This window comes from Pelodiscus sinensis, chromosome 2 (assembly GCF_052426305.1).
Source record: "Pelodiscus sinensis isolate ZL-2025 chromosome 2, ASM5242630v1, whole genome shotgun sequence".
NCBI lineage: Eukaryota > Metazoa > Chordata > Testudines > Trionychidae > Pelodiscus > Pelodiscus sinensis.
In genome coordinates this window covers 64,600,088-64,622,009 of record NC_143053.1, presented here as the reverse complement: position 1 = coordinate 64,622,009, position 21,922 = coordinate 64,600,088, and the positions used below count along the sequence as shown (strand labels likewise).

General features: G+C 43.2%; 1 protein-coding gene and 1 pseudogene across 3 annotated transcripts in view; both read right to left on the bottom strand.

Annotated features, from left to right (window-relative positions):
- The window catches only part of TOX (thymocyte selection associated high mobility group box), a 293,213-nt gene that overhangs the window by 35,643 nt on the left and 235,648 nt on the right, over positions 1–21,922 (bottom strand). The gene's annotated exons all lie outside the window — the stretch shown is intronic.
- On the bottom strand, positions 6,999–9,299 carry LOC149525280 (zinc finger MYM-type protein 1-like; annotated as a pseudogene).

Sequence of the window (21,922 nt, the reverse complement as noted above, 5' to 3'; positions counted from 1 at the left end):
CTGCTTGGTGAGATGCTGGTTTAGTTTCCCTTTGATAGCTCAGCTAGTAGCAAGACTGTAGCAGGTGCTCAGCAAATTATCCTTAGGTGGCTGGTTCAACTCTGTCTTAAAGAAGAGTTTCTTTACAGCCAGCTGGCTGTTAACTCAAGTGGTGTAGAGGCTTATGCACTAAGGCCCAACATTCAGTTCTACCTGTTGCTCTTACACAAGGCATTATGTAAGTCCAGAGAATTATTTTTTAAATTGCAGCAAAGGAGGTTTAGGTTGGACATTAGGAAAAACTTCCCATCACGGTGATTAAACACTGGAATAAATTGCCTAGGAGGTTGTAGAATCTCCAACACTGGAAATATTTAAGAGCAGATTGGAAAGACATCGATCAGAGGTCAGCAACCTTTTTGATGTGGTGTGCCAAGATTTAACCCTCCTGACCTGGGCCATGTCGCTGTCCTTGGGGGGAGGGGCGGGGGACGGGCGGGGAGGAAGGAGAGAGTGGCCCTCTGCACCGCACGCCCTGTAGACCACCTGTGGAAATGAAAAACTTTCCACAGACTACCAGCTGCTAACAGAAACTCACTGTTAATTACATAATTATGCCTGAGTCATTTTGCTAGTGCTGCAGCTGGGGAGAACAGTTTCATTTAAAATTATTAATTAAATTAAGTGTTTTAACTTTCTCATGTTAGTTTATCAAACTTCATTTTAAATAAAGTAAAATATTATGTCCAACACAAAAGGTTTCAATGTTTACTTTATTTATGGCAGGGGTGGGGAAACTTTTTTGAGTTGGGGGTCACTGACCCAAGAAAAAATCAGTTGGGGACCACGCAAGTGAGAAGTGAAAACTCTCCTCCCAAAACCCCCAGCCCTCACTGATGAGGCCCTCAAATGAGACAACTCACTCCTCTGTACTCCAGCCCCCAGGACAGAGCTGCCAGCCAGTGGGACAGGGATGCAGGGTGGGGTGAAGAGCGCAGGGTCTGGAAGGGAGTTTAGCAGCAGGAGAGGGTGCGGGGTGGGGGTACGAGAGGGAGTTTGGGACGGGAAGGGGTTGGAGGAGTAATGCAGAAAAGGTGAGAGGGTGAGAATGTAGCTAGCTGGGGAGAGAGGCAAAGAAGTGCGGAGTAAAGGAAAGTGCAGCTTCTGCAAAGTAAAATTGTATCCTCCCCTCACATCTTCTCTCTGCTCCAGCCTCACTCCCCTCAGTTCCATGAATCCCCCCAGCCTGATCCCCTGCATTTCCCCATTCTCCTCAGTGCCACCCCTGCCCCTTCCCAGTCTTACCCCGCATCTGCCTTCAACCCCACTTCTGCCCCCACAGTCCTGTGCCCCCAGTGCACTTACTGGCAGGGCAACAGCACTGGGAGGAGGGGAGGGACAGAGTCTCTTCCCTACCCAGCCCATTTCCTGCAGGCTGTGGCTCCTGGGCTGGGGGAGGCTATAGCCTGGCCGGGTGCAGAGGAGCGCTGGGGGTGGGGTCCCTGACCCCACACACAGTCCTTGGGGAGCAGCCCGGTGTGCCATGCATGCCGGCTCTGTAGAGCAGGCCCAGCCCGCCCCCTCCTGAAGTAGGAATCCTGTAGCTGGGAGGGGGAGTGTTAATCTCTTAGCTTCTGGGAGCTGCGTGCCCAGGCTGGGCAGTGAGGGCAGGGGACGGGACTTGATAACCTCTCGAGGTTCCTTCCAGGTCTAGTATTCTATGATTCTTTGTGACCTGAAATAATGGGCTCCATGGAGACAGCCTTCTTCACAACTGGAACAGAAGACATCAGGAAGCTTGTCTCCTGCTTTCAAATCAATGAAGACCTGCTGAGCGGGAATCCATCAGGATTTCCCTGAGATGCATGCGCAGCTGGAAAGGAACCCACCAATGAGAAGTCCCTGGATTGGGCTCTGGATGCAATTCAGTGAGGACTACAGTGTGGGGAAATTCTCTTCCCTCAAGGTTGATGCTCCATGCCTTGACTGGCTTGTTTTCTCAGGCTCCTTGGTGTTTGAATGGGGCATGCCAAGATGGCATGGCGAGATTCACCACAATAGAAGGATGCCATTCCTTTTCTTCAGGGGCGAGGCACTAATAAGCCTAATAGGCTTGCATGGGTTTAGAGGGCTGTATGGAAAGTGAAGTCATAGTTTGTAGGTAGGGGGTGGCTGTAGGGGACCTGTTTTCTCCTCCTTCATTCTCACATCCAATTATCTATGTGGATGGTGAACTCACAAAGGCACTTAGACTAGTAAACATCTATGTGGGCCAATTAATCGTTGATTTCTTCCTACAAGCTGGTCTGGAAATGCTACCGCAGTGCTGCTTCATTCAACTCTATATCTGTGGCAAGAGAGTGTGCGCTATAGAAGGCCACTGTGCTTTGCCCCTGCTGGAATCCCGTCAGGGCAGCCTCAGATATTCAAGTTTTGTGTGTGTCATGGAACATGGGTGACACTGACTGCAGAAAGAAATACCTGTGACAGCACTGGGTTATGGCCTTGCAGCATGAGGGAGGCCAGGCTGATCACCAAGGCCACCTGATCACCAAGGCCAGTCAAAGGCAAAGATTTTGAGATGTATCCAAAACAGAAGGTGGCACTGGTTCATTGAAACTCCAGAACCTCCAGCAGTTCTGGTCAAACCACTTGGGACAGGGTATTGCAGGCCCCTATTTGGGGCAAGGTTCTGCAGACTGTGTTCTCTATATGGTGTTCTTGGTGCTGAGCTGGCTCACTTGCTCTTTCAGCTGCTGGTTTTCCAAAGTCAGCTGTGCAACTTGGGCCTGCAGTCTTTTGTTAACCACCTAGAGTCAGGGACCCATTTGGGTTTGAGGCTTGAGGCTTCTGGTGGGCTGTGATGCTGCTGCTGGGTCCGTCTCTCACTGGGCACAATCCCACAGTAGGAATACTGTGGTCAAAACAAGTTGCCTCGGCTGGATTAAGGGAGGCCAGACCTAGCAGTCAGAGCCAAAATTCAGTCACAAGATAGAAGTGAAAAGTTATCTGGGTCAGGATCCTGGAAGGTCAGATGCAGGACACAAGCTGGAGAGAGACCCACAAACTGGAGGCAGAAGGCAAACTGGAAGTCAGAAACCAAAAAGGCAGATGCCAGGAGTTATGCTGGGATAGGATGCCAGGAAATCAAGCCAGAGAAGCAGAAACAGGAAGCACAAGGCATACAGTCCAGAACAGGGTGGAGCCCAGTTGCTCAGACAGCTTCCTGTTCCTGCTGCAGGTCAATCAGACCACAGGAATGGAGCCTCATGCTGGCTCCCCATCTTCTTCAGTTTCAGGTCAGCTGTCGTCAGCAGGCTGTCAACTGAGCATTGGCATGAGGCTGCTCCCAGGAATCTTGCAGAGTGAGGTTCTCAGTTTATTTTTTATTAATATTTCTAAAATGTGCCTAGTAAGAGATCTTCAGGTATGTGGACCGTATTTCATAAGGTAGCCAAACACTGGAAAAGACATTTTCCATAGGAAATAAGCACCAACCCTTCCTAGTAACTTCAGACAAGAGAGGTGGGATTTGAACTATGCCACAGGGGGGAATAAATGTCAGAGTCCAGGACTGTCCATCGACAATGGCCTGGTACCAGCTGCCAGACAGTTAAATTTAGGAAGTGTTAGTTGAGTTTCCCTCAGGTGATCACAACAATTGGCCACTATTGTGGATGTGGTTTACACTGAGGTTGTACTGCTTCTATTAATGGTGATGAATATCTTCTATTTGAATGTTTACCCCTAAATTTAATGTGGAGAGAGGCAGGCTGTGGGATACCCTGTTAGCCACAAGTATTGCACAAACACCTGACCTACCAAACAAAACCCACAACACAATACCTGGACTGCTATGTTACGATGACAACTTCCTGTCACAACATGCTTTCTGTTCCTATGTGCCTATTTACTCTTTGGCTATGTCTAGACTGCAGGCTTTTTGTGCAAGAAGCTTTTGTCAGAAGAGATCTTCCGCATAAACTTCTTGCACAAGAGAGCGTCCACACTGTAAAAGCTCATCGAAAAACCTATGCACTTTTGCAAAAGAGAGCGTCCCGATTGCCTGGATGCGATCTCAAAAGTAAGCAGTGATTGCTATGGACAGAATGGCCTCCAGAGCACCTGTGCTTTTTCCTCTTCCCTCTTCTTACACATAAAAAATCCTCTTCCCTGTCCACACATGTCTTTTTGCACAAGAGCTCTTGCTCAAAAAGCTTCTTCTTTGTAGAATGAGGATTACCAATTGCACAAAAACCCCTCTGATCTTTTGATTTACTTGTGCAAAAACGTGCTTCAGGTGTGGAAGCTCCACGAGTTTTTTGCAGAAAAATGGCCATTTTCCCGCAAAAACTCTGTAGTGTAGACATAGCCTTTGTGTTTAGATTGTAAGCTTCTCAGGCAAGGTCCATATCTTTGTTCTTTGCTATTTTGTACAATGTTATGCACACAATCCACTATGAACAAATATATCAGAAGAATCCTGAGCCAATATTTTCTATGGCATTTCTTCTGTATGAAATTCCTCTCAGAATCATACTTTCTGGGATGGTATTGCCACCTAATGTTATATTGTTGGGGTGGCCAACCTTACTGACCCTCTGAGGAACATTCTGTAATCTTTCGAAGTTTCAAAGCTAGGCATGCCTGCTGGAGCTCAAGACTTCAGTCTCATGGGGTGCACTTACTGGGGCTTAGTGCTTCAGCACCATGGAGAGAGGGGGTTTGGGCTTCAGCCCTGCAGGGATGGGGGGTCTTGGGGCTTCAGCCCAGGCAGGTGAACTCCTTGAGGCCGAAGCCTCTATTAGCCCCAACAGGTGCACCCCACTAGGCTGAAGCCCTATCACTCCATCACAGGGCAGAACCCCTGAGCTTTCCCACCCAGTCTGGCAAACAAAGAATGGGGGAGAGACATCGGGAGGGAGGGGTTCCCCATGCATCTGAGGAGCCGTGGTTTGGCCACCTCTGCTATACTAAGTGAACATAAGAATGTAAGAATGGCCATACTCAGTCAGACCAAAGGTCCATCCAGCCCAGTATCCTGTCTGCCGACAGTGGCCAATGCCAGGTGCCAGTGATGCGAGGTTCCCTAACATGGGTCAATTGACTCAAGTTTTCATTAGCCCTGTACTTATACTGCTGTGCAGATGTACCCTGAGTGAGCAAACAAACAGAAAATTCTGTCCAAAGGAATACCCCATTGCTGCTGCAAGGCTGGACTGACTTTCACCCATAAGATTGAGGGCAATTCCTGGTACATTCTGTGTGTGTGTAAGTGTGTAGGACCTGTTATTGTTTTATGTGTATTGTCTCTGTAATGTTTTTCCCCTAAGAATAAATGTATTTTATGCTGTAAAGGTTGGCTGGTACCTAATATTCACTGTTGTGAATTCTGGAGAAAGGTTAACTAGAGAGGCCAGACCTGCTGGGAAATCACAATGAAGTACAGAGAGACTGCAAGCCTAAACCAAGCCTAATCTGGAGAGAGAGATGTGAGATAGGTGATGGCTAGGAAGCCCAAAAACTGTGACAGATGCATTCTGTATATCTAAAAAACCCCAAGTACAATCTGTGAAATATGTAATTCTAGGAGCAATGCCATAACCTCAGAGTTTTTTGAGTGATGGATGAATGGACGTTGCCCATGGAAATACTTTTTTCAGAGACTGAGCTCCCATGAACAGCATCAGGCAAAATACTACTGTGCTGCTGTCCAGAGTTAAATCCAACTTCCAAATCCACATCTCTGGCATGGCTGAGTGGTTTCCTTCATGCTCAGAGAAAACTGAAAATTTGCCAAATTGTGAGGCCAGTATCCAGTTTTTAACACATTTATTTTGCAGTTCGAGCACCCAGGACTCTACGAATTCCTCTAAAATGTAGCTGTCATATAAACAATCCATAGAATTGGTTAATGGATAGTGAAATATGCCACCATTTGACTTTTAATCTAGGTACAAACTATAACTGAAAGTGGCCCTGGGCTAGCTCTATAGCTCAGCAGTCTCTTAGATGACATAGTATGAAAATGACACTGATGATATATTAGGAGCTTAGAGAGAAGAATTCAGTCTTTCTGGCATGCAAAGTGAAGGTCACAGGCCAAATTCAGTTCTAGTATTAGCCATGTTCATCTCAATTGATTTCACTGGAGTTGTAGCCACTTATGCCAGGCTGAATTTGACCTCATGAGTTTGCAGTATATAAGGTAAGATTTTTTTAAATCAAACACAAGTTTGGGATAACACTCCTACCAACAAACATTAAATGTGTGATTGATGAGGTAATTGCTGGTACTCAGCTGTACTCTGCAAAACTTATCTAAACTCAAATGGTCTACAATTGGTCTGATTAAGTCTGGCTGAGTACCCAAATAATTTAGTGCCTGACTCCCATGGACTTTTAGTGTAGAGAATGGAGGGTGGGAGAAGAGCAATGAGGAAATCATAGTTTGTACTTATATTGCAGAAGTTCTAAGCCTAGGTTCTATTGTGTTATGCATATTGCACATAACAAGAGACAATCCTGGCCCCATAATCAGGCCTTCTCAGAGATGGTATGTCTACACTACCCCACTAGTTCGAACTAGTGGGGGTAATGTAGTCATCCGCAGTTGCAAATGAAGCCCGGGATTTGAATTTCCTGGGCTTCATTTGCATGAAGCCGGCCGGCGCCATTTTTAAATGCCGGCTAGTTCGAACCCCATGCCGCGCAGCTACACGCGGCACGGAGTAGCTAGTTCGGATTAGGCATTCCACGAGGAGTACAGCGTGTAGCCGCGCGGCACGGAGTAGCTAGTTTGGATTAGACTTCCTAATCTGAAGTAGCTGTACACCTCGTTCCACAAGGAAGCCTAATCCGAACTAGCTACTCCATGCTGCGTGTAGCCGCGCGGCATGGGGTTCGAACTAGCCGGCATTTAAAAATGGCGCCGGCCGGCTTCATGCAAATGAAGCCCGGGAAATTCAAATCCCGGGCTTCATTTGCAACTGCGGATGACTACATTACCCCCGCTAGTTCGAACTAGCGGAGTAGTGTAGACATACCCCCAATGACAGAGACCCGGGCCACTTTGAGTTTAGAGGCCCTAGCCCAACCCCAGGATCAGGCCCAGGATCATACTAAACCCAAAAGAATATATGCAAATAAACTCTTGAGACATTTATTTATTAACAGTTAAGTCATTATATCTATAGCATTTATATTAAAAATGTTACTTTAATTGTGAGTTTCCACTCCAAGCAAAACTCTTCATTTTTTGAATGCTTTTCTAGCTTTGTAGTATGTAAACTCATTTATAATTGAAGAAAAATCTAATTTATGTGCAACATCACTGTTAATGTTAAACATTGCAAGTCCATTCAAATGCTCTTGTTCCATCGTAGAATGATGATAGTTCTTGCCTTGTTTTAACACATTAAATGAGCATTCACCTGAATCAACTGATGCAGGGAGACTAAGAAAAATATGTAATGTAATTGTGATATTAGGAAATACTGTCAACAGGCTGAGATCGAATATTTCTTGAAGCAGTTCTTTTGACTTGCAGTCCAATTTAAAGTTGATGGAATATATACATTTCAGGAAGACGATCTCATCGCAGAGATCTCTTGAAATTTCATTGTTGTACCTTTGTTAAAACTGTTCAGCTGCTGAATATAGATCTTCATCACTTAGTTCTCTGAATTCCCAAAGAAATCCAAAAAGGGTACAAATTTGTCTCGGTGACTCAAATCAACGCGTAAGACAAGATTTAATGGAGTCAATAATAAGAACAATAAAAAAAACTCCATTGACTTGATAGTGCCTTTCTGCATCAGGTTGAGATGTTAGGCTGTGATTAGTGGAAAACTTAGATGAAATGTCAATACCCTGTGCTACTGATTTGGAGTCAGAAAGGATAACATCCCATTGATCATGAATCTTTTGAATATCTTTACAAAGTCATTCAATGTTATCCCTCTCAACATCTAATGTAGCATGGCATGCTTCAATTACAAGATTAGTTTCTTGGATCATTTTTAGCAGCTTCATCCACATGGATGACATTAAAATACATTCAAATTTGGATGTATACTTCTGAATTGACTTAAGCTCAGTGCAAGCCTGTGCTGTGATAGTAAGAGATTCAAGCTACTTAACGGCTTTTTCACAGAGTCCAAATGCTGTTCAATTGGTTTAACCATCAATTTGTGCCAACCATCGCATTGTCAATATGCCATGAAGGAAAACAGGCAAATGCTACTTCAGAATTTCCCACTTTCAAGGACTGCTACTGAAGAGGTTGTACAATTGCTGAATTGTTCCCAAGTATGTGATGGCTTACTTGCATGAGTCAGTGCAATCAACGCCGACAAGATTTAGTATGTGGTTGCCACAACTGGAGAAAATACAGTTTGGATTTTGGTCAGGAAAGAATGTTTGTACTCGATTGTATTTCCCAGCCATATTGGATCCATTGTCATAGGCCCATTGTCATAGGCTTGGATTCATTGTCATAGGCTAATGCAGATTTGAAAATTTAATTTGAAGCCTTCCAGAATTTCTAATACTCAAGCGTCAATTTCCAGTTTTTGTGTGTGAAATTATCGAACAAAATGAATAGTTCTTCAATTGAAACCTTTAAACTTCCTGCAATTTTAACATATTGAACAACCAATGTTGTCTGTTCTTTATGAGGACAGTCTGCAGTTGTATCAATAATAATTGAGAAGTACTTCACATATCGTATCTCTTCAAGAATTGTCATTTGCACAAATGTCCCACATGGCTCAATAAACTAGTTTTGTATTCTGGTGGACAGATAATGGATTTGCATATGTTGTCCCTTCTCCTGTGATTCACGAACACACTTAATGTGGCATGATAAAAGTGAGCAGTACTTGCTAAGAAGCTCAAGAATACCACAAGAGTTTCCTTTTGTAGGGTCACTGATACGTTGACTGGAACCAAACAAAGCCAATCCCCGTTCAGAAAGAAAAAGAACGACACTCAATATGTACACAAGGATTTTTTCCCAGTTATTAGTTTCTGTGTTTATTTCATTCAGGAGTAAGTTTTCAATTGAACTGTCAGCTACTGCTGCTCTACAAGTGGATTTCTATGTAACAGTTATCTTTATGCGATACTAAAGTTTCATGTTCAGATACTTGGTCTTTCAACTTCCTCCAACATCTGCTGATGCTCCAGTCGGATGGATCAGACAGTACTAATGCATTTAAAGTTTTACTGTTAAAAATAAAACAGGTTTTCCATGCTCCAGCAGAGCCAGTCTCTTGTATAAGATCTCTCCATTTGGAAGAGTTTTTGTCAGCAGATGAGCAGGAAAATCATGATTTCAAGCATCTTCTGGTATATTACTTGGAATCTGAAAATAACTAACTTTGAGAAATGATGGCATTTGAGCAACATTGCTTTTATCAAGAAGTCTAATGTCAGGTTCTGATGCTACTGTTGTTACACTGTGTCCTGTGCTAGTCATAAGTTCTTGCTCTGGTTACAAGAATGAGGACATCTCTGAGGTCCTCATTTTCTGCCGGCACAGTTTCTAAATCGAGTGTAGATTCTGCATCTATTGCTACTGTTGGCATTTCTATGTCTTGATTAATGAACTCCTCATTTTGAGGTAGTGGCACTGAAATGTCATTTGTGAGTACAAAGTTTTCATCATCAGAACTGGAAGTGTCACTGTCAGTATGGTCACCGTCTAATGGCTGAGGTGTCTTTTCTATGAGAAACATTGTTATTGGCTCTAAACTCTTAACTGCTGCTTCATTCTATTGCTTTCATTGACTCTTACTTGTACCACTTTCAAATCTTGGCTTCATTTTTATAAAGGGATTCTTTTAAAACACAGTAATTTAATTCGCTAAAGGCTATTGGTTATACAAAATTTTAATTTTGCATTGAATATTATACTTTGCAATAAATATATAATAATGGTTTGGGGGTGTTATTTACTATGGCTTTTATAGCCTTACTGCAAAGTCTGCTAATATGTTCCTATTATTAAATTCCTCTAATAATTGCTGTAGTATTATGAATATGAACATAGGGTGGATGCCAGATTAGATATAAAGTTTATTAAACAACTGAATTAAAAGTTTATTATCACAAAAAAGCCTTTAAAGGTGAATCTAAAACTGGTTGAAGAGGTTGTTTACAGCTGAGCCTGATATGGTTATTGTGTACAAAGACACATCGAAAGAACAAAGAAAGAACAGAAATACGAAAATCTCCTATGCAGAGATAAACATCTAATTTAAAGGTTAAACTCACCCTGACACCAAGCAAAATCACTTTATAGTAACAGAATTAATTATGACTTTCAAAACCTCTAAACTATGCAAAGAGTGTAAACAGCATTTCATAACGTAGAAGCACTAGTCACAGAAGCTACTCCAGTCTCCAGTCACACAGATGAAAATTCAGATGTGACCAAACAATTGGCGAAGGCCCGAGGTCCCACAATGATTTAAATTAATTTTTTGCAGGTATATACAACTTCTTTTGTTGTCTCTGTTATACCTGCAAGGTACATAAGGATAAAGGGATAAAGGATCTGCCGACAAAGGGTTCTGGGGTTGGCAGATCCCTATCTAGACTGCCGTGCTGTGCCAACAAAGAGCTGATCGGCACAGCACTGTGGCCATTTTGATTTAAATGAAGTGGCGATTATTTAAATCTCCGCTTCATTTCCCTTGGTCGTCCTGCCTCATCTACATGGATCCGTTGATGGACCCACTAAATCAAAGGCGGAGGGCAGCTCCAGTCAGTGTCAGTACTCCTCACAGTCACAAGAGATTAACGGAAGCCGACGTGTTTGCTTCCATCAGCCTCCCTCTGTGAAGATAGTGCCAAGCTCAGCTTAAGGTAAGCCAACTCCAACTATATATTTTATGTAGCTGGAGTTGTGAACCTTAACCCAACTTTCCAGGCCTAGTGTAGATTTGGCCTGAGTGGCCAGGGTATACAAAGGGGTTGCATCTAGACTGCAAGTTTTTCCACAAAAGCAGCTGCTTTTGCGGAAAAACTTGCCAGCTGTCTACACTGGCCGCTTGAATTTCTGCAAGAACACTGACGATCTCATGTCAGATTGTCAGTGTTCTTGTGGAAATGCTATGCTGCTCCCGTTCGGGCAAAAGCCCTCTTGCGCAAATGGCAATCGGGGCTTACTTGCGCAAAACCGCGTCTAGATTGGCACGGACTCTTTTCCGCAAAAAGTGCTTTTGCAGAAAAGCGTCTGTGCCATTCTAGACGCTCTTTTCTGCAAATGCTTTTAACGTAAAAACTTTTCCGTTAAAAGCATTAGTGGAAAATCATGCCAGTCTAGATGTAGCCAGGGTGAGCAGCAGGTATTATTCTGAAGTATTGGAGTTTGGGGTGAATTCCATTTTCCCAATCCCAGGCTGGAAATTTTGTTTGTCCTGGTGGCTTTGTGTGAGAGGGATGGATTTGAGCTGGAAAAAAAAAATCTGTGAATATATTAACTACAAAGTTACAGTCTGATACTGCCCCTTTCTGAAGCTGGTAACATAATTATGGATGACAATCAGAGCAAGATCTTGCCCTAGCAGAAACTATTAGACTGCTAATCACATGTAGCATTTTGATACCTTAACAACACACACGTGCACACACACACACACACACGCACACACACACACACATTTTATTGACCTACTTGTGTTCCAGTTCATTAAGCTCAGCTGTTCTCAGAAGAGGAGAAAAAGAGCAGAAAGCAATGGGAAGAGGGACTGAATAAAATAAACTGGAATTGTTGTTTTAAATGCCTCGTATGTTTATCCAGCACTTTCAAAGGGAAAGTGATTTTATTATTGAAATTTGCCAGTATAACATTGGTTTGTTTCTCTAACAGAAAGGGGGTAAAGCCAATGATAAAAACTTCTTTGCTGTTATAAGTAAGGGGGTAAGGGTGAAGCCACATAAACTATGCTGATAGCAAATGGAAGTAAACACTCCCTTTTTCTTATCAACCAGTCAACATCTCAACAGTGGAAGTAGCTTGTCATGTGACTATTTCAGAATGTATTTTGTTTTCTAATTCACAATGGCATAACATACAAATAGATATGGTTCTATTTCCTATTCTTGTTTACACAATAAAGTAAATAAAAAGACAAAAACTCTCAAAAATGTTATCCAGAAAAACCTGAGGATATTTTTCAGTAATTTTGTGGTCCTCTTCAAAGTGTTTTATATTAATCCTTTTTTTTTTTATGAATGAATTGTTAGTTTAAAAAGTGAAGGGTTCTAAAAGGGAATTGTAATGTTCAACATGAGAGCAGGGGAGGAAAAAAAACCCCCAAAGCAACTCAATACTCTTTCGGTATGTCTACACTACCCCGCTAGTTCGAACTAGCGGGGGTAATGTAGTCATCCGCAATTTCAAATGAAGCCCGGGATTTGAATTTGCATGAAGCCGGCCGGTGCCATTTTTAAATGCTGGCTAGTCCCTCCAGATTACTTACATTCTCATATATTATTCATATTCTCTCTCTCTCGCTCCCCTTCCCCCCCTCAGAGAGAGAGAGAGAGAGAGAGAGAGAGAGAGAGAGAGATTTGTGCATCTCCCTTTGAGTCCCTCTGTTTGTGTGTCTGTCTGCAAGTCCCTTTGTTCAAGAACTCCTGCTATATGGTAAGAGCTAGGACCACCAAATTTGGTATGCAACTTCCTCTTATCCCAATTTAAAGCAAGGTCAGGGTTTGGTTGTGCCAAGAAAATGGGAAGTTCTGGGAATGGGACCATTCTCCATAACATGGAAAGGGAAGGGCTCAGAGCGGAGTGATGCTATACTGCAGAGAGACCACTAGGGTCAGCCATACCACCAAGAGAGTGGACAGCAGGTCTGGGGCTTGCCATCTTACCTGCCATTAAGTGAGGTAAGTAGCCCCCTGCCCCAAACCCTTCCCCTGCCATTAGCCCTTGGCCACAGCACTGGAAGGGGTGGGAATAAAGGCCTCTGATGGCCAGTGGGGCTGGGATGGGGGAGAGAGTAAAGGTCCCTGACAGCTGGGGGGGGTCATCTAGGGGGAGAGAAAAGGCCCCTGGTAGCCAATGGGGTGGCTGGGGAAGGAAGGGTGGGGGGAGAGAAGGTTCTTGGCATCCGAGAAAAGAAGGCCCGCCCATGCTGGCCAGGAATGGGGGGGGGAAGAAAGCCCTACCAGATGGGACCCCCTCCACTAGGGATGTAAGTGAGTAGCGAGTTGAGCACTTGACTACTCGCTTCCCCCGCTCCCTTGGGTGGGGACAGGAACCGATGCTGAGGGGAGCTGGCTTAAAAGCTGCTTCACCCCTGTCTTCATGGTGCTGCCTGCCCCATCTCTGTTGCCTCTACTAGAGGCAGCAGTGGGTGGGGAGAGAGGGAGAGCAGGGGAGCCTGCCACAAAGCAGCCTCTGCCCGCGACAGGCTGAGGCTAGCTGCAGGCAGAGGCTGCTCCGGCAGCATCCCTGGCCATGGCCAGCCCAGCCTGCTGTGCACAGGGGCTGCTGAACCTGGCATGAGCCAGGACCAATCAATCCTGGTTCACGCTGGTCCAGGACGGCTGTGGATCTGCATTTTAAATATAAGAGCTGCCCGGCTTGTGCTGGGTCTGACAGCTACCCCTGCTGCGGCTCTGCATTTTAAATGTAGTAAGAGCCTGGCGGCAGAGTCACAGTGGTCCCGGCTCTGTCCCAGCTCATGACGATCCGGGACCTACCCCTGCTGTGGCTCTGCAGTTTAAATGTAGTGGGATCTGGGCTGTCTGTGCACCTGGCTCCTACTATATTTAAACATCAGAGTTGCAGTGGGGATAGCTCCTGGACCGGCATGAACCAGAACAGAGCACCTTCCCTTATCAACTAATTGTGCCTCTTAACATCCTTACCAGCCCACCCTGAACCCCACCTCACCACCCAACCATCACTCTCACACCTCCATGCCCCTAACCTCCACATTCCCAAGACCTTTCTCTGACTCTTGCACCCCTCACATCGCCAGCCCCCTACCAAGCAATGCTGGTAAGTCTTTTAGTATCTACTATATATTTGAGAGAGTTTGTCTATTTGTTCAAGAACTCCTCCTAAAGAGTATGAGCTAGGACCACCAAATTCAGTATAAAGCTTCTTCTTATCATAACATAAAACAAGGTAAGGGTTTGGTTTTGCCAGGAAAATGGAATGTGCCTGCTTCTCATAAACCACACAGAAAAGAGACAATCACCGGGCAGGTGAAAGGGTCTCGCTGTGGTCATTCCCCCACTTGGCTTCTCAGCCCCCAAGTGTCCTTTGGGAGGGTGGGAGGGACTGAAGCTCCCCCAGTGATTCACATGGGAATATTGCTGACTGTTTCTCTTTGTCAGAGAGCAAGGGAAGTGCACAGTTTGCTGCATTCTTCACTTTGGCTGGGGATTGCAGGGGGAAGAGGAGCTGTGCACTGTGCTCTTGTACCCGTCAGATTTGCCTTTTATTAAAAAAAACAATGAATTGAGTTAAGGACCTGAGCAACACCAGTAAATGCGCCTGTTACTTACATACGATCAGATTATGGCTTTGTCTACACACTGAAAAATTTAAAGTGCAGCAGTGGCAGTGGTGCTGCAGCAGTAGTTTAATCTGAAAGTGTGGCCACAGCACAAATGTCAGGGTAGACTGGCCTTAGTCTAGTTGTGAACCAAACAAACAGGGGTCACAAGGAATTATGTAAAATGTACAGGGGTTGGACAGATGAGCTCAGAGAGAGGTTGAAGCTGGCCAAATCTGGAAAAGAGCAATACCTTTCTTTCTAAAAGGATGTGCTGCATGGGACTTTCAAATGACATAGCGCCAAATTCCTCCTGGGTAAGCACAGGGGCTATGTGTAGTCTGGCATGATTTTCCGAAAATGCTTTTAACGGAAAAGTTTTTCCGTTAAAAGCATTTGCGGAAAAGAGCGTCTAGATTGGCACGGACACTTTTGCGCAAAAGCACTTTTTGTGGATAGCATCCGTGCCAATCTAGATGCAGTTTTGCACAAGAAAGCCGCAATTGCCATTTTCGTGATCAGGGATTTTTTGCGCAAAACAATACCGCGTTGTCTACACTGGCCCTCTTGCGCAAAAGCATTTGCGCAAGAGGGCTTTTGCCCAAATGGGAGCAGCATAGCATTTGCGCAACAACACTGACAATCTTACATGAGATTGTCAGTGTTCTTGCGCAAATTCAAGCGGCCAGTGTAGACAGCTGGCAAGTTTTTCTGCAAAAGCGGCTGCTTTTACAGAAAACCTTGCCAGTCTAGACGTAGCCAGGGAGTTTTTTACATTGCAGAGCTGTGCTTTCCATGTACATTTGAGCCTGGAGAAACTTAAGAAATCAGCATCGGGCCTGGTCGAATCAAAGTAAAGTTAATGTAAAAATATTCAGCAGGCATCACTTTACATTTGTACAATGCCAGCATTTTAAAGGTTAAATATTGGACACCATTACTTTTAAAGAGATTTCAGAATGACCAGATTTATCCCTGAACTACCCGGTTTTCTACTTTATTATTATATCCTTAAAAGCAGTGATACAAAGGGAAACTTTTAAAATTGCGGAGAGATTTTTATACATACATTTTATATACACATATACACTAGAGCCAGTCTGGGTTATTTTTAGTGGCAAACATAGAAACTCTTGAAAGCTTGAGATTTCTAATGAAAATGCTAACTGCATCACAAATGTTGACACTAATATAGAGGGACTTCAATTTACTTAAGTATTGGTAACTTACAATCTGAGTTCCATCAGATGATAAAGATTAAACTGCTGCATTTATCTAGTGGGGTTTTGAGCACCAATGAGGAGTAAATGATTTGATTTTGTGGGCTCAGAGGATTTGTCAGCTGCCTCATAAGTATAATTCTGGCTCTTCATATTCCTGCTGCTTCTAATTTAGCAGGACAGGCTCATAATTGAAGCAAATTAACTATTTACACTTGTCACTTTTACCAGGGGAAGAGGACACATCAGCAGGAAAGAATGAGTGGGAAATTAAATTCTTCCCACTTGTGTCAGATATGCCCTTATATAAACACATTAACAGTAATTTCATGAGGCGTCAAACATAGGAATAAATACTGAGGGATAAAATAATGAGGTGTTGCTATTGAGCTGAACTGTTGCAGCTAATATTACTGTGTATGAATTATGTAGCCTGAAAGCAGGCATATGTTACAGCACTCAAAGAGTTGTCTTGCATGTGCTATCTGATCATTAAGCTTTTGGTCCCTAGATAAATCCATTTTTCTTCCTGCTGCATGGGCCAGTAAAACATTTAAGTAAATACAGACATATGACCACATTATAATCTGTACATAATGGGCCAAATTCATTCCTGGTAAAACTTCAGTGCATCAATGGAGTTATACCAGAAATCATATTCGCATATTACATTCATTTCTATTTTAAGTATAATAGCATGTTTATTTAGGTCTTTGGCGGAAGCTTTAAAGTCACTTACTCTAATGTAAACAAGAACATTTTGTTTGTAATTTGCTAAATCTATTACAGCCTTTCTGGGTCTCCAATTAGAAGCTTAAGGTTCATTTAGTATATTTACATCTGGTTCTGATTTAAAATGACTTTCCTTTTTCACTTAAGAAAAGAAAATGGCCTAAGCAGTCTTTTTTACCCCATTTGAACCAACTTTCTATCTGAAAGCTAGAGAGTCTCAACTATTTAGTATGTCTAACTTTGTTCTCTAGGGGCCATTTTTCTCCCCTTTGTAGTAACAATATGCGCAAAGGGCAATGATGTACAGAAACTGGGATGCAAAAGAGCACACCGTTCACTCAGGAAAAAAAAAATGTTTGTAGTAAAGAAAAGGCTAGAAAACCCACTGAAAAGCACCAACATTGTGATTACGCTATTGAGGAAAATGTGTACTGATTTATTAACACTGATACTGTTGGCATTTTTATTAAACAAAAAATACATGTTTTCAATAAACCTTTTTACTGAAAAACAGGGCAAAATTACAAGTCCTCCCCCATTTTTGAATAGCTCTAGTTTCTGTGTAGAATCTGGGAAGAGGCCATAGGGTATGCAAAAATGTGCAGCAAACATTTTGGAGACCCTTCCAGTCAAAGGTGAAAGTCACCTCCCAAGTGCTATCACCAGTCACCTACGTGTGCAAACCATAGACATATATTCCTTTTATTATAGCTAATAAAACAATCTGTATCGTGATTTTTGTTATCCAACTGCCATTAAAGTCAATAGAAAGACTCTTCCAATGGAAGCTGTATCAGGGCACAATATACAGCAGATTTAATATTGTACATATTTTAAAAAAGGAGTGGCGAATCTTTTTGGTTCAGGGGCTACTGACCCACAGAAAAATCAGTTAGGGGCCACATACAAGTGAGAAGCAAAAACAAAACCAAAACCCCAAACCCTCACTGACCTGGCCCCCAAGTGAGGAGAAAAAAAATCCTTCACAGATATGCCTCCCAACTAAAAAGCAGAAAAAAAAAAGACGTTCACCTCATTATACTCAAGCCCTAGCCTAGAGCCTACGGGGCTTGGGACTAGTAGATTTTGTGGGCCCCTCACAGGCTCTGGGTTAGGACCAAAAATGAGGGGGTCAGTGCAATTCACTGTTTGTGGCCAGCCTGGGCTGCTATGATCTGGCCCCAGCTTGCCTTGATCTGACTTGCAAGGTTTGGGGCTCCCATCCCTTCTTCCCCCCGCAGCTAGGAGCTGACATTGGTGCTCTAACCACAGCGCTACTCACAGGGCTGGAGGACTCATGCCTGGGGCCAAACACTGAGCCTCGTTGGCTGGATCAAGGCAAACTGCGGGATAGTCCATCCCATGGGCCATAAATTCCCTACCTCTGTTTTAAAAGATGTAATACAGCGGAGCTGTTATTTTTCTCTTCTCAATAGATGCTACACAGGAGAAAAATAATTAACCAAAAAAGCTACACGAGTACTTTTTTTTAACCTTATTCTCCACCTCATTATCGCTTTACGACTTATTGTGTTTTACATTTTGCTTAGTGATTAATTTACATTTAAAACAATAGAAACGAAATCCCAACTCAGGAAGCAGTAATAATTCCATTTATGTTCCTGAATAAGTACCAACTTTCAAAGCTTAAAATCCCAAAGCTTTATGATTGCTGAATTTTAAGCATAATTTATAAATAAAGTCAGTATTCCTATGTGAATCCCACACTTCTTTATTTTAATTTCTTTTTGAGGATCTTTCTACAGTATCTTCATAGAAGCTGAACTCCATATAGTATGTTAATCCCTTGCTTTTCTAGAATCTAGTTTTCTTATCACAGCCCGCTGATTTTGTGACAGTTACTTGTATCTTGAGACTGGAGAATTAGGCCTTTAAAATGCTAGTAGGAACATTGCCAGCAGATCCAGAGAAGTGAATATTCCCCTCTGTTTGGCACTGGGAAGGCCACATCTGGAGTATTACATCCAGTTTTGGAGCCCCCATTACAGAAAGGATGTGAACGCATTGGAGAGAGTCCAGTGGAGGGCAATGTAAATGAATAGGAGGCTCAAGCACATGACTTAAAAGGAGTGGCTAAGTGAACTGGGCTTATTTAGTCTTCAGAAGAAAAGAATGACGGGGGATTTGATAGCAGTCTTCAGCTACCTGACGGGGGATTCTAAAGAGAATGAAACCAGGCAGATGACAGAACAAGAAGCAATGGTCTCTAGCTGCAGTGGGTGATCTAGATTGCAATAAAACTATTTCACTAGGAGCGTGGTGAAGCACTGGAAGCCTTCGGAGGTGGTGTAATCTCTTTCTTAGAGGTTTTTCAGGCAAGACTTGACAAAGCCCTTCCTGGGATGAATTAGTTGGGGTTGGTCCTGCTTTGAGTAGTGGGTTGAGCTAGATGACCTCCTGAGGACACTTCCAACCATAATCTTCTATGATTCTAATATGCAGAAGATCTAGCATTCGAGGGTGGCTTTTTGTAAACAACCTAGTTGATTTCAGTGGGAATATGTGCTTAAAAAGAAAAGGTACAGAATAGTCAGGAGTTTTCCTAATGGTTGTACTTTACAAAGTCCCAATGCTGGTGTTTGTTAGTCCCAGTTTATACTCTTTGACCCATTAGAGTGTGGACTACTACAGCAACAACAGGTGTTGAACAGAAATGTTGTAAATGTTAATATTTTGATGAAAAAAGGGATACATTTACCTCGTTCTTTGACCAGCTCTATAGATATTTTGAAAATTTTCAAATTGGTAACCAAAACACAATAACAACAGACACAAATAAACAAATACCACATATTTAATGAAAAACATTTGAACCCCAAACCCCCGCCCTCCAAACTTTTTGTTTTACCAGCTTTAGTTTTGAGGAATTTTGATACAAGTGTATCAGACTTGATTCAACACTGAAATCTGCATTGATGTACTTCTGCACCCATGTACATCAAAATGGGGGAACGTGCCCTGGTGTTAAAGTCTGCAGCAGAGGTACTGTTACCATCAGCAATCATGCTGCTCTTGCATTTTTCTTTAGCAAATTATAAATGGAAATTTCAATAAGTATGCATATGCCAATTATTTTCTTCAAGATGACTACTAGGAGCTCAAGTCTGCAAAATGCTGTTGAAACTGCTGAGCATTTCCTAGAACAGTGGTTCCCAACCTGTGGTCCGTGGACCCTTGCTGATCTGGGACAGTACTGCTGGGGGTTCATGGAAAATTTAAAAATAAGGATTGGGCCCAATCCTACCTTTTCTTAATTTTTTGCTTCTCCCAGGGAGAGGAGTCTGTGAAATTTTAATAATTGAAAAGGGGACCAACATGCTCAAAAAGATTGGGAACCCTTCATATATATATACTTGCATTACTTGTATACTGTCTGAATTCTGTAGCACGTAATTTTGCTGTTTAAAACTCTAATGGTTTGCCAAGGTTCAGCAGTTTAGCTTGAAGACAATGCAGATAACAAAAACAAATTCTACTCTATTAATTTTTTCTCTAGTACAGGAATTATTCAATTATTGCTTTCAGCTGTGAGCAAGAACAATGAAATTAAATCTGGAAATTCTGGTATTTTCCATGAAATTTGAATCTGTATTTCTTTTAGGTCTTTGGCAAGCATGGTAACTATTTTTTATACAACAAACAAAAACAACAGATGAGGAGTAAAGCTTGTTTCCCCACAAATGTTCATTTTCAATTTGTTTTTGTTCATCTCCATTGTTGGACTATCACATAGCAACTGAGGTATTCTATGCTGCTGAGGAAGAAAACTTTATAGTGAGTTCTGGAAAGAAAACTACAATGGTGTACCTAGTGACTAATACAAGTTGGACTTATAAATTAAAGGTAATTGTAAAATATGCTGATAGAAAGGCCAACTGTAACCACCACTGGGTAGATTTGAACCTGGGACCCTCAGAAGATTAATATAGGTGCTTCTACAGCTTGAGCTATAAAGCCAGCTCTAAGGTTAGGTTGTAAAGCCCACTCATTCTTAGGTCTCGCTGTAAGAGTCTAAGTACCACTACATAGGACAGTGAACCAGACCCACTAGGTGTATGGATTACACGATGAGTAACCATGATGTTTTTGACCTGTGTTATTAGGGAACAGTAACATTAATTGGGACTATAGTCAGGGACTATTTTGAAATGCAGATATGGATCCAAATTATCACTAAGTTAAGTGAAACTGGGATCCAGAATACTAGTTTCAGTTAGCACAGAGATGGACCCAAGATTCAGATACAAACTTCTGTACTTTCTGAAGGGTGTGCATGTTTAGATTTGGGGTTCAAGTTCATGTATATCACTAGCAAGAATTCTGTATTTATCAGCAGAACTGACAGCCTCTGCAGGCCTCTAGGTAAGGCAGGGAGGAGGGTTGGCACTGGAAGGGACAGGGCTTGGTATTTACATTACTGAATGCCATGTGGACAAATCTGTGAAAGGGTGTAAAACATTAATCGTGCATTTTGTATAGCACTATTATTGACATACTATGAAAGGGGAGAGGGTGTGGGCATGGAGTCTTACCCTGCTTGTACAAGTAACCCATGTAAGGATCTACGATCATAGCAATTCCATTATTCTCTGATACTCTCCCCCTCACACACTTCTCCAGACACAAATCATGTCAAACCAAATAATGGTTAGTCCTGGCTTCTCACCAACTCATCCCTGGCTAAGCACACAGAGAACCTAAGGCTTCTTTTCTGCATTCTGGAGAGGGCCATGAGAAACAATACGACATCACTTGCAATGCCAGACTGTACATATCTGAACTAAGAAAAACCTTTTGCTTCTAAACCTTATTCTGAATATAGTTCATGGTTTTGGGGCTCAGAGCAGTCACTCTCATGTTCCTGAGATGCAACACTCAACTATTGATAATGGTTGCTGGGCTTGGGCAGTGGGTGACCTCCACTGGCGGCTATTTGTAGCACGGCCCAACAGGACAGCGGATGAGTCACTAGGCAAAGGTCTCACAACCTGTCTGACAGGTTGCCTCCCAGGGAGAGAGACAAAGGGAGGAAGGCGGAGACCAACCCCTGTCTGGGGGGCAGGGCTGGAAGAGAGTCAGTTTCTGTCTGGAATCATGGAAAAAGCAGCCTAAGCAAGGGGGCCTGGGATTGAGGAGCCCAGTCTCCTCCATCTCAAGGGGGGCTGAGGCATCCGAGGCCTGGCCATGTAACTAGATGACATCTGTACTGTGCTGCATCCTTGGAGAAGCAATAAACTCCCTCAATCCTACTGGTTGGTGGAGTCTGTTCATGCCACTACGGAGGTGCAGGAGTCAGGGAAACCCCGACGCGCCATCACAATGGCCCGGCACACACCTGCTGGGTGGGGCAGCATGGTGGGTGGCTTCCCGGTGTGCTGGGGCTGGAGCTGGGGCTATTTTAAGTACCGTGGTCCCAGCCCCAGCCTCCATGCAGCCCCGGTCCCA